Source organism: Oryza sativa, chromosome 4, assembly GCF_034140825.1.
Source record: "Oryza sativa Japonica Group chromosome 4, ASM3414082v1".
Taxonomy (NCBI): domain Eukaryota; kingdom Viridiplantae; phylum Streptophyta; class Magnoliopsida; order Poales; family Poaceae; genus Oryza; species Oryza sativa.
Genome location: NC_089038.1, coordinates 31,955,371 through 31,965,763, shown reverse-complemented (window position 1 = coordinate 31,965,763; position 10,393 = coordinate 31,955,371). Strand labels below are relative to the sequence as shown.

Below are 10,393 nucleotides of genomic sequence, written 5' to 3'. Positions count from 1 at the left end.
ATTAATTTACGCACGTTGAAACGGCAGACAGATGAAAAGGACGCCGCATTATCCTGTGATTATTTATTCGTGATTTTCTGCTTTATATTAAGAGGGAAATGGGATTACTGTTATGCAGTACTCCCATCGTCCCAAAAATATAAAAATATAGTATCATCGGAAGAGATATTTAATGTTTGTTCAGATTCGTAGTTTTTATATTTTCGGATGGAAAATTTATACCACCTAATAGAATATAAAAATAAAAAACAATGCATTATCCCTCAATTATTTCTAGTGCCTGATATGAGAGAGGTTGATCCAAACAAAAGGCAATAATATAGTGAATTATTTACGCAAAATTAAGAGGACGGTGCATGATCAGAGATGGATTGGAACTGCACGGGCATACAGTACCTGGAGTTTATGCCAAAAAAATGTATAGTAGAGTATTTTATTTTATTATTACCTGTAGTGAGAGAAACTATAGACTCATTAGTAGGAAAACATTACTTTATTAACCGAGAGGTCTGTATTTTATTCCACCTACATTTGTTTAATCTGGTGCCAGGCTGTCCGGTGTGGATAAGGACGGCTGTCTTCTCAACCGGGTAAAGTTACCGCCCCGGTAAACGTGAAAGTTACGCACTAATCGCGCTCGCTAATGGCTGGTCAAGCCCCCATCGATTAGCTTCCAAGTGGCCAATTCCCTTTTTTTTTTTTTACTGAACAGTCACACGTTTGACCCCGACTGCGGAAAAAGTTACCGCACCAGCGTTTGACCCTCCGGCTTTTCTGAAACTTTTTTTTTTTTGGGGCGGGGGGGTTGAGCTAGTGCAGTTAGGTGATGTCAGCAATGAACCGATGAGATAAAAAGGAGAAGAGAAAGAAAAGAGAAAAGTTTGATCTGTTATTATTATTACTACGTTTACATCCGTATACCCGGATCGCTCGTGCCAACGTACGCAAAAAGAAAGTCAGAGATCGTACTTCAGGTAACGGACAAAACTCCTGGGAAACAAACTGTACGTTGTGAATGAATGTGACTTTTATTACTAGTAGGATATCAATGAGCATTTGCCTCAATTTTTGTGAAGCTTTCTTCCAAAATTCGTTCAGCAACCAACACCATTCACATATATAGCCAGAAATACTTAGGCTGTGTTTAGTTTCCCCTCGTTCTCAACTTTTCATCACATAAAAAACTTTCCTACACATATAAACTTTCAACTTTCTTTAAACTTCCAACTTTTTTCAGGAACTAAACACACCCTTAGAGTCTATAAGTTTTGAAGGAATTTTCACACAAAAAAATAGAAAAAAAAGGGGAATAAACCCACATTCCTTTTACTTTTCCTAAACCCACATTCCTATAAACCGAAAGACACTCATAAGAAAAAAAAATCCTTAAAAATTTAAATTCTTTAGGTTTTCTTCAAACCAAACAAACCCTTAAATCACACAACGAAATGCCTGGCTAAGAGAACAGGACACGATAACACGAATGGATCAAAGAACTATCATGGATGATGGAATATGGTTGTAGCAAGGCGAGAAGCAAGCACGACGAGATGGCCCAAGAAGAAGAATGGTACGTACTCCTCCGCTGGCGTGGAGTAGTAGTAGGCGAGTATAACGCTAGCTGTTGCATGGAAATGTGCAGATCTAGTTGCCACATCCGGGAGGCCGCCTAGCCTAGCTTAGCCCGGCCGGGGAGGCCCCACCCAAACAAACAGGGTGGCACATTGCCCCCTGTAGCCTGCACTGCAACAAACACACATCAACAACAACACCACACACACTCGCACAACACTCTCTCACCTGCAACAACAAAGAAGAAAAGAAAAGCTTTCTGTTTCTGTTCCATAGATGCACACACCACACAGTAGCAGTATATAAATGTGTACACGTATAGCTGTGTATATCTGGCAATGCCAGGGAGTAGCTTTACGATTCGGTTGAGGCTCATCAGCTGCAGCTGCAGCTGCTGTTGCTGCTGGCAGAGTGACTTGATTCCGTGCTGCCGTGCTACGTATACTACTGTATCCGTGGTAGATATAGACCATGTTTAGTGAATCTACATGAAGTATTCAATATGAGCTAATAAATAAATAATTATACAGATTGCGACTAATTTGCGAGATGAATATTTTTAACCTAGTTGCTCCATGATTCGATAATGTTGTGCTACAGTAAACATTTGCTAATGACAGATTAATTATGTTTAATAAATTTGTATCATTGTATCGTTGTTTACTGATAGATTTTATAATTCGTTTTTTATTAGTGTCTGAACATCTCATATGACACCTTATATAATACCCGATATGACACACCAAAACTTCAAAACTTTATGCCTCTTGATCTAAACACCCCGATAGATAGATAGCTCGATACTATTACTACTAGAAAGGGAGGAGAATCATATGCTACAAGAGGGATGCACGAATACACTGCTACCATAATAAGGGTACTACTACGACTCCAGCAGCATGTGATGCGTCATTATGGAGATTCAAGGCGCCTGACATTGCATACTAGCGCACTTAATAACTGTGCGAATGGGGGTGAACCCTTGTACGTCACCGCCTCAAAAGCTAGAGAATTAGTAGTAGATCAAGTATTAACATGCGTAGAAGTAGAACACATCGAGTTATGATGCGGATACACACTACAGTGGCATCTACCAGTCATCACAGTGTTTGTTGGTGTGACCTAAAGCTTTGGTTAATAACCAGAAACCGCAGAATGTCGCTACACATGCAGCAACCATTGATCGATCGCATTGATCAGTAGGGCCGTGCCGGCAGGAGGCAAGGGCACTAGTAGATCTATCCATCCATCTATCCCTATAGCTGCGCGAAGAACGCGCAGCGGTATTTATTAGTGCCGAAAATTAGGTGCCTAATTTATTAATCACTTTTTTCACTAACATAAGCACGGCATTAGGCTGCGATTAATTAAAACCCTTTTTATTTATTTTTAACCTCCTGCTTCTCCGTGCAGACGTGTTGATGGATGGGTGCTATACTACTACTTCTAGGACTAGGAGTACTAGTAGCTTGGTAGGCAAAGGCAAAGGAGGAGCTTGCAGCTTGCAGCTGCAGCAGCAGGAGGAGGAGGGGGGATACTGTACTAGGGCAAATGGAGATGTGGATGCATGAGAAAACCTACTACCACAAGTGGAAAGAAGGGGAAGGGGGGAAACGGGAGGGGAGGGGGGGAATTGTTCCATCACATGATGCTCACATGCTGCATGCCCGCATGGTGGTGGTGTGGTGGTGGCGCTAGCTAAGCTAACCAACCAACCAACCCGCGGTCCTTCCCTCTTCTCAGACTCACTCACCCACGGCATTTTCTCGCTCTCCTCTCGGCTAATAGCAGGTACAATATAAGATTATTAGCTAGCTATAAATATATTTTAATGAGATAAAAGATGAGAGAGAAGCAGCGAGCCCAGCTGCAACGCGGATTCCAAGACGCAATATGTGTATGATATATGTGACCATATTAATAATATATTAAATAACTATTATATAAATTAGATATTAAATTAGCTATAACTAAATTGGAGCTAGTAATGAGTTATAATATTAAAGTTGCTCTAATAAGAGCTTGGTGGTGTTGTTTGCCTTGATGGGTGGAGGTGGTGGTGGCGGTGACAGCGGTGCGGGGGAGCTGGGTGGTGGGGGCCCACGTCGCTCCACCCTCTTCTCTTCTCGCCTCACTCCTACTGTTCCTGATAGATCCACCAACCGAGCTTTTGCCTCCTTTTCTTCCGTTGGGGGTGGCCCCCCTCCGCCATGTTTTGGACGCTTCCTCCTCCTCCCTTCCTTGCCTGTACTGTATACACACCCTGTCTTTTCTTTTCTAAGATTGAAAATTGTGTATTCACTAAAAAAAATATTTTTGTGATCACCCATGCTCGCTTCAGTTGAGATTTGATTGAATGACAAATAAATTGAAACAGTATGATTATTTAGCAAGGGAGGGAGTCATAGTTGGTAATATGACAAAAGGAGTCATAGTTGGTAATATAGCGCAGCAGTTATATTGGTTTTTATAAGTGATATACTTTGTGGTAAACAAAAGATCAAGTGCATCCGTGCACAGCAGTATAATAGCACCGTCCAATAATATAGTAGTAGTATAGTAAGATGCCAAGGAATGGGATGGTGAAACACCGAACAGTAGCAGACAAACGAGCAAGGGTATCAATAAGAAATGTTTGACTAACAGCTCGGTAAAACAGTGCTGGTTTTCAGCGTGCCTGTGCACCAGTGCATATGTCGAGTGAGCGAGGCCATGAAAGAGCAGGATTTGACACGAGTTCGGGCTCTGTAGGGGGGGCAGACAACCAAAGTGGAAGCGATCCAAATTTTCGCTTAGATCGCGGCGAAGAAGCAAGAAAACCGGTGGCATCCTTTAACTCCAAGATTGTTGTAGGTGCGCGCGCCGGTGGCGGTGGCACCGGTGGTTCCACGTTAATCCACCCCATCTATCTATCTATCTATCCATCCATTCATCCATCATCCCCAATTCCCTCTCCTCGCACTCCCCCATGTGACCATCGCCAGTGGCAGGTCGCGCTTAATTATTCGTGGCCCCATCCTTCGAGCTCCAGGGTCCCCCCCTTCCCTCCCCTTTTCCCTCTCTTCTCCAACCCTCTCTTTGTCTCACGATATCGATAGCGTCTCGCACGCAGCCGCGGTTTTCGCCACACAAACCAAAAGCCCCAGGTGCAACGCAGAAAAGTGTTATATTACATTGCAACTACACCTCTTCTCGAATCAATGGCCTGGGACTTGGGATGCTGCGTTAGTTAATCTGTATAATCTAAGGTTTTGATGCGTTGCCAGCAACTGAAACCGTTAAGAAAGCATATCTTTCTTTCTTTCGCCTTTGGGTGGAGGATGGGTAGGAAGGGTACCTTTTGTGCTGGCCGCTATCGACCTGAGGAGACTTTATAAATTGGGGAGCTCATAAGAAAGCTTTTTTAGGCTCGTCCGCAGATACGCCTTAGATCTTCAAAGATCACAGCGAAGTATTATAATGCATCAACTGTAGAGAAAGATAGCAGGAAAAAATATTAGTAGTGGTATGATCATAGATAGGTAGCCCCTGATCTAGGGGCAAGATTCCATGTTTGGTCAGTACCATTAAGCAAGCCAACCAAAACCATCACTATTACACGTTTTTTACCGTTTGTTCGTTTCTGTACGATATCCAATAACTGCACAGAATAAGTACTACAGGATTGAGAACATGGCGGCACAATTTGTGGTAAAATACCAGGATAGCCTAAAATACACTTTTGCCCATACCTTGGTATCTTCCTGGAGAGTGGACACACCATGGAGCAAATGGAACTTAGGAGAGGCACCTGGGCTTAACAGTGCCACGTCTCCAACCCCACAGATCTACCAAGGCTACTACTACTACTACTACTAACATCATGCTCTAGCTGCTACATGCTTCTACTTTAAGTTGCCTTTAGGTAGTTACTTATAGTGCCACCTAAGTTTGTCAACCTAAGTGCAGACACTTTTAAAGCTTGACAGTTATCATAACTTCAGTTTAAACGCAAAGCAATGTGACAGAAAGAACCATTGGTTCAGGCTCTGCGATTTCGTGGGAGAGCATATGCATGGGCAAGTACCGCTGGTCACTGAAGTTTTCACCACCTGTGTCAGTTGATCAGCTTGGAGTGAATTTTTTCTCAGGTTTTTTTACATGTCATGTGCCGTTGGTACCTGGCCCTGTCGTTGCTGTCGGTGAGGGCTCGAAATCTGCTCCAAACCTGCAGCAGCAGATGCGCTAGAAAGCTACTACTACCACTGAATTCTTACTCACAGTTAAGTCCACTGCAGGTTCAGTTCTTCGGTCCCTTTGAAGGTGGCGGAGGCATTGCTCCCAGCATGGGCGCTTCGTTTGATGTTCGGAAAAGTGCTCGACCTGGCAAAGAAATGCTGAGTAACAGGTTTCTGAATATGGCAAGTTGGAGTATATCTGTACGAGGCACACATTACCAAATGTAAAGTAATTGCGTAATGGAACATGGAATATCATAGCCACCTTTTTGGCCCATAGCATGGGCGTCAGACTCCTAGGATGCTCTTTCTCCACCACAGAGAGGCCACTGGCGTTGGCGTCACTTGCTAGCCTAAAATCATATTGAAATTACACAATATGATTTAAATAACTCCAACATCACCCAAAAAGCTCACATTGTTGTGTATTTCTGTTAGCAATCCAGAAAATGGTTTTGCACTTAAATGTCAGTATAAATACTGAACATACATACATGAAATAGCTGTGCTCAATATTAAACCAAAGAAAAGGAAAATCTGGGGAAGAAAACTACTATGGATCATAAACCCATAAACCTATGAATTCCAATGAAGGCCTTAGAAGATGCAATAATAATTAAGAAACCATAGTGGCATACTAATATCAAAACACTTGAACTTCAATGTTAGAAGTATCCAAGTCTGTTCTGAACATACCTTCATTTTGCATTGCCACTTGACTTAACAAGGTATGGTGTTTTGCTGAGAGCTTGAGCTCTCATCTTTTTTGCAGACATTGAAAGCGAGTGAGAGGATATCATTTCCTTGGTTTACATTCAGGCATCTTGTCTGCTGCATCTTACTTGGTGACAAATGCCTCCGTCTGTACCATATAAGAAAAAAGGACATAGGAGGTCAGGATAAGCACCATTTGATGCATCTGTTACACCAGAGGTCAAATAAAAGTAGCATACGAACCGAACAAGCAGAAATTATCATGAAATAAGAAAAATATGGTATATCTAAACTCTACATATCTAGAGGTATGGAAAAAATGAAAGAGGCCATAAAAATTGGCTAAATCATTAGTGGCTCAAAGATGCAGATCAGTACATCAGACTTATTCATTATATGCATGGGAGACCCAGGAGTGAGAAGGGTAAGACAGGGTGCTAACGAGAACTCACCAGTCACCACTTGATCAAATTCATCAGTTCTTTCTATGCAAATATATTATTGTTTGTGGTTGTGCCCCCCAATCTGAGCCCTCACTGAGCACTTCATACAGAACTGCAAAGCACCAGCCAAATCATTGCCAACTAGAACAACTTCATCTACAATCATATTCAGTTCAACATCTTCTGCCTTTTCATCTTTTATCAGGTCTTCAATGTTAGTTTCCTCTTTGATCACTGCTAACTTGTCATGTCCTTTTGCTAGATGACCTGAAGGAAACCGTTACTGTGTTCATCCATAAAAACATCTCTTGCTTCTGGCGCGCATGTCTCTGAGAAAAGATAATAACACAGTCAATATCAATACAACCGAGATATTAGTGAACTCTAGCATGCTTATTCCAAATTCATTTAAATAAAACTTCAGGCAGGTTACCTTATTCGGAACTACCTGAGATCACAAACTTCATTTGTAGGCCCCACACAAACTCTCCCACCTCAGTTATTTTGTGTGGACCTCCTGCAGCTCTTGGTCTTTGCTGGCAGTAGCTAGTATTGCTACAGCAAGAGGACCAGAATCTGCAGTCTCTTCCTGCTTGCTCCAGTGATTTCTGCAGATCTTCGTAGTCTTCACCCAAGAACTAGTTTTCTTCAACTTCGGTTGTATTTTTCAATGCTTTGTATGCCTCTTCTTCCTTTTGCAAGGACTGCTGCATGGTAGACAGCTTTCTCTTTTCAGCATCAGTCTTCCTCCCTAGCAGATCACCTGCTCCCTATGCAGCAGCACTAAGTTCTGATTCGAGTTCATCAGATCAAGTATTTCCTTCTTCCTAAGGGATTTCTCTTTCCCTGGTTTTTCAATTGAAACATTTCATCAGGAGCATATGTCTGATATCATGTTCATTGCAGAAGTAAGGTTTCCTGCTCTTTTTCTTGGAGATAACGGCCTTCCAATCTTCTGCAGAGCTGGCAACATGAAAATATCAAGTTATCAACATGAAAATCCAGGTAAAGCAACAACTGCAGAATTTTCAGGATTGCCCACAATACCAATGTTCACATGTAAGGTTTCTAGGGACAAAATTCAGTTACCTCTTCGATATTATTTTCTAAGTTATCATTGAAATTCCCAGCTTCATCAAGTGTCGTTCCCTGATGAGTAAAGCAAACAGTTAAAATAAATATCAACATGTGATAAAGCAAATGAAGCACAAAAGCATGCTTAGTTTACCTCTTCTTCCTCTGGATCATCGTAAACACGAGTATAGGTTTCCTTGAGAATGGATCATCACTGAACATACAATCGACATGCAAATTAATAGTACAAAAAGTACAATCTAAGAAACATTTTGTAACAACACAGCTATGAGTGTAGTGAGTTGCTTGTCATCATGCATTACTTCCTTATTCCGTTTTTCGTGGACTTGTAAGGTTGACGGCTTATTCAGAACACAGGATAGGAAAAATGCAAGAACAGGAAAAACACAGGAATAGTATAGGATTACATACGGAAAACAGAGGATTGAAAACTAAGGAATTTGATGACATGAAGCATTCAGAATACAGGAATACATACAACACAAGAATTTTACAATCAAGTAACCTCATAGATTATAATCTAATTAAGCAATAGAATACTATTTTCTATCTAGTCACTACTCTCAAGTACTCTCTAGACAGGAAAGCCTTATCTTATCCCCTTCATTCATCAGTTCATTCACCGCATCATCTTTTTCCCCAATGTTCCAGAGGCATGGGGAGCAGCAAACAGACAAAATCAACAGGGATGGCGAGCTCGGTGGTAGGCGGAGCAAGCGAGGCGGCGGTCGGGTGACGAGCTCGCACGGGCGCGTGGCAGGAGTGAGCTGCTGCTGTGGCCACTCACAAGGTCGAGCAGCTGGCAACCTCGACTTGCTTCTTCCCCTTGTTCTTTTTAATTGGATTGTGTCTTATTCCTATCCTTCATAGTTCTTGCTCAGTTGCTTCGCTTGTGTTTGTAAAAGTTCTTGTGTATTGCTTGATTGCCTCGGTCTTACGCGAAGGAAAACAAAAATGAGGTCGGAGTGGGTGTTATTTTTCCTGTGTTTTTCCTATGTAATCAGCAGCAAAGGAATCTTTCCTTAGATTATCCTATGAATTGTTTGTGCCTTCCGAATGATAGGAAAGGGAAAAATCCCAATGAACAGTATTCCTCCAAAAATCCTTTGAAAAATACTGTAATCCGAAGAGGCCCTCGCATCTTTGCTTCTGCTAACAGATCTCAATGTACTGAAACTGTCAAGCATACCAGTTTGACAGAGTCTACAAAATTATTTTTGCTTAACTTACAAAAATGGTCAAGTAGGGAACAAATATGTACACATACAAAAACAATTACTACCAGTAATAACCGATGATCCCATTGGTCAGAATGCAGGTGTCATATCCAAATCTGTAAACTGATACCGAACAAAGCATTCACTAACTACACTAAACAATTAGTTGATCTAATAACATATACATACCACATTTGAATCTGATGGGTATTCAAATGTTTCCAATAAAATTGGACCGATGAGTCCATTGCGTAAAGGTTCCCCCATTTCCCATTGGTAGCTTTCCCACTAAGGTCCCGATCAATCGGAGAAGATCCAACACTAAACTACCGCCACGCATCACCAAACACAACCGATCAGAAGTTCGGAACCTGGATAAACCCTAATCCTTGCTGAGCACTCGAGGTATGGAACTCCTAGTCACAAACTGAATCGGAATGGTAGACGGAAGAGGACCTCGCGTTACCTAGGGGAGGGAAGAGGCAATGCGTCTCCGAACGCCGAGGAAGAGGACGCGCGAACCCGCAGAAGGAGAGATCGTCGGCGCCGCCGGCCACCGGCCGCGGCGGCGCCGCCCCGGACGAGCGAGGGAGGAAGGAAGTGAGGCGGAGAGCACGACGGCGAGGGCAATTTTGTAATAAGCGCATTTTGGGCTTTTACTAGGTAAGCATTAGCTGTGGGCCTTTAGCGAGGAGGAGAGCTACGGCCCAATATGCTCAAGTCGACACGTGGTCCACGGTGGTGTTGGGCTTCCCTGCCTTTGAATGGTCTCCAAGCCCACTACGAATATTTACTTTATGCCTTTTTCTTTTTATCTTTTGGATGGAAAAAAAATATTGTCCATCCCACTAGCTCTTTTTTGGAAAAACAAATGTCATCTGCAAGGTTTGAGACTTTCAGCCTTTCAGGGGACAAGCTATAATTTATGGCACCACATTTTCAAAAGAAAAAAAGCAGTCAAATTATTCGTTTTTACACTGTAAATTATCTACATTTGCACACTAATTATTATTATGTAAATTTCAAAAGTATATCATAAATTTTCTAATAAGCTATATAAGTGAATTATGTTTAAAAGTAAAGTGATAGGAGAGGTATAAATATATATACTGTACATAGAGACAACAATCACATA

The 10,393-nt window shown here is 41.9% G+C and overlaps 2 long non-coding RNA genes across 5 annotated transcripts; one reads left to right on the top strand and one right to left on the bottom strand.

The window, feature by feature from the left end:
• Positions 1 to 1,120: 1,120 nt before the first annotated feature.
• Positions 1,121 to 9,886, bottom strand: LOC112936057 (uncharacterized). Of its 4 annotated transcripts, XR_010740671.1 has the most exons (11): positions 9,725 to 9,886; positions 8,175 to 8,234; positions 8,036 to 8,095; positions 7,380 to 7,909; positions 6,956 to 7,275; positions 6,486 to 6,651; positions 6,055 to 6,142; positions 5,304 to 5,934; positions 5,137 to 5,212; positions 4,910 to 5,040; positions 1,121 to 1,738 (listed from the first exon to the last, which is right to left on the bottom strand). It is a non-coding gene; the product is annotated as an uncharacterized lncRNA (long non-coding RNA). The 4 variants fall into 4 exon arrangements; XR_010740673.1 differs by lacking the exons at positions 1,121 to 1,738; positions 4,910 to 5,040 and having other exon boundaries at positions 5,087 to 5,212; positions 7,395 to 7,909; XR_003242067.2 differs by lacking the exons at positions 1,121 to 1,738; positions 4,910 to 5,040; positions 5,137 to 5,212 and having other exon boundaries at positions 5,250 to 5,934.
• Positions 7,609 to 9,076, top strand: LOC136356029 (uncharacterized). The gene is made up of 3 exons (XR_010740674.1): positions 7,609 to 7,759; positions 7,853 to 7,951; positions 8,693 to 9,076. It is a non-coding gene; the product is annotated as an uncharacterized lncRNA (long non-coding RNA).
• Positions 9,887 to 10,393: the final 507 nt, after the last annotated feature.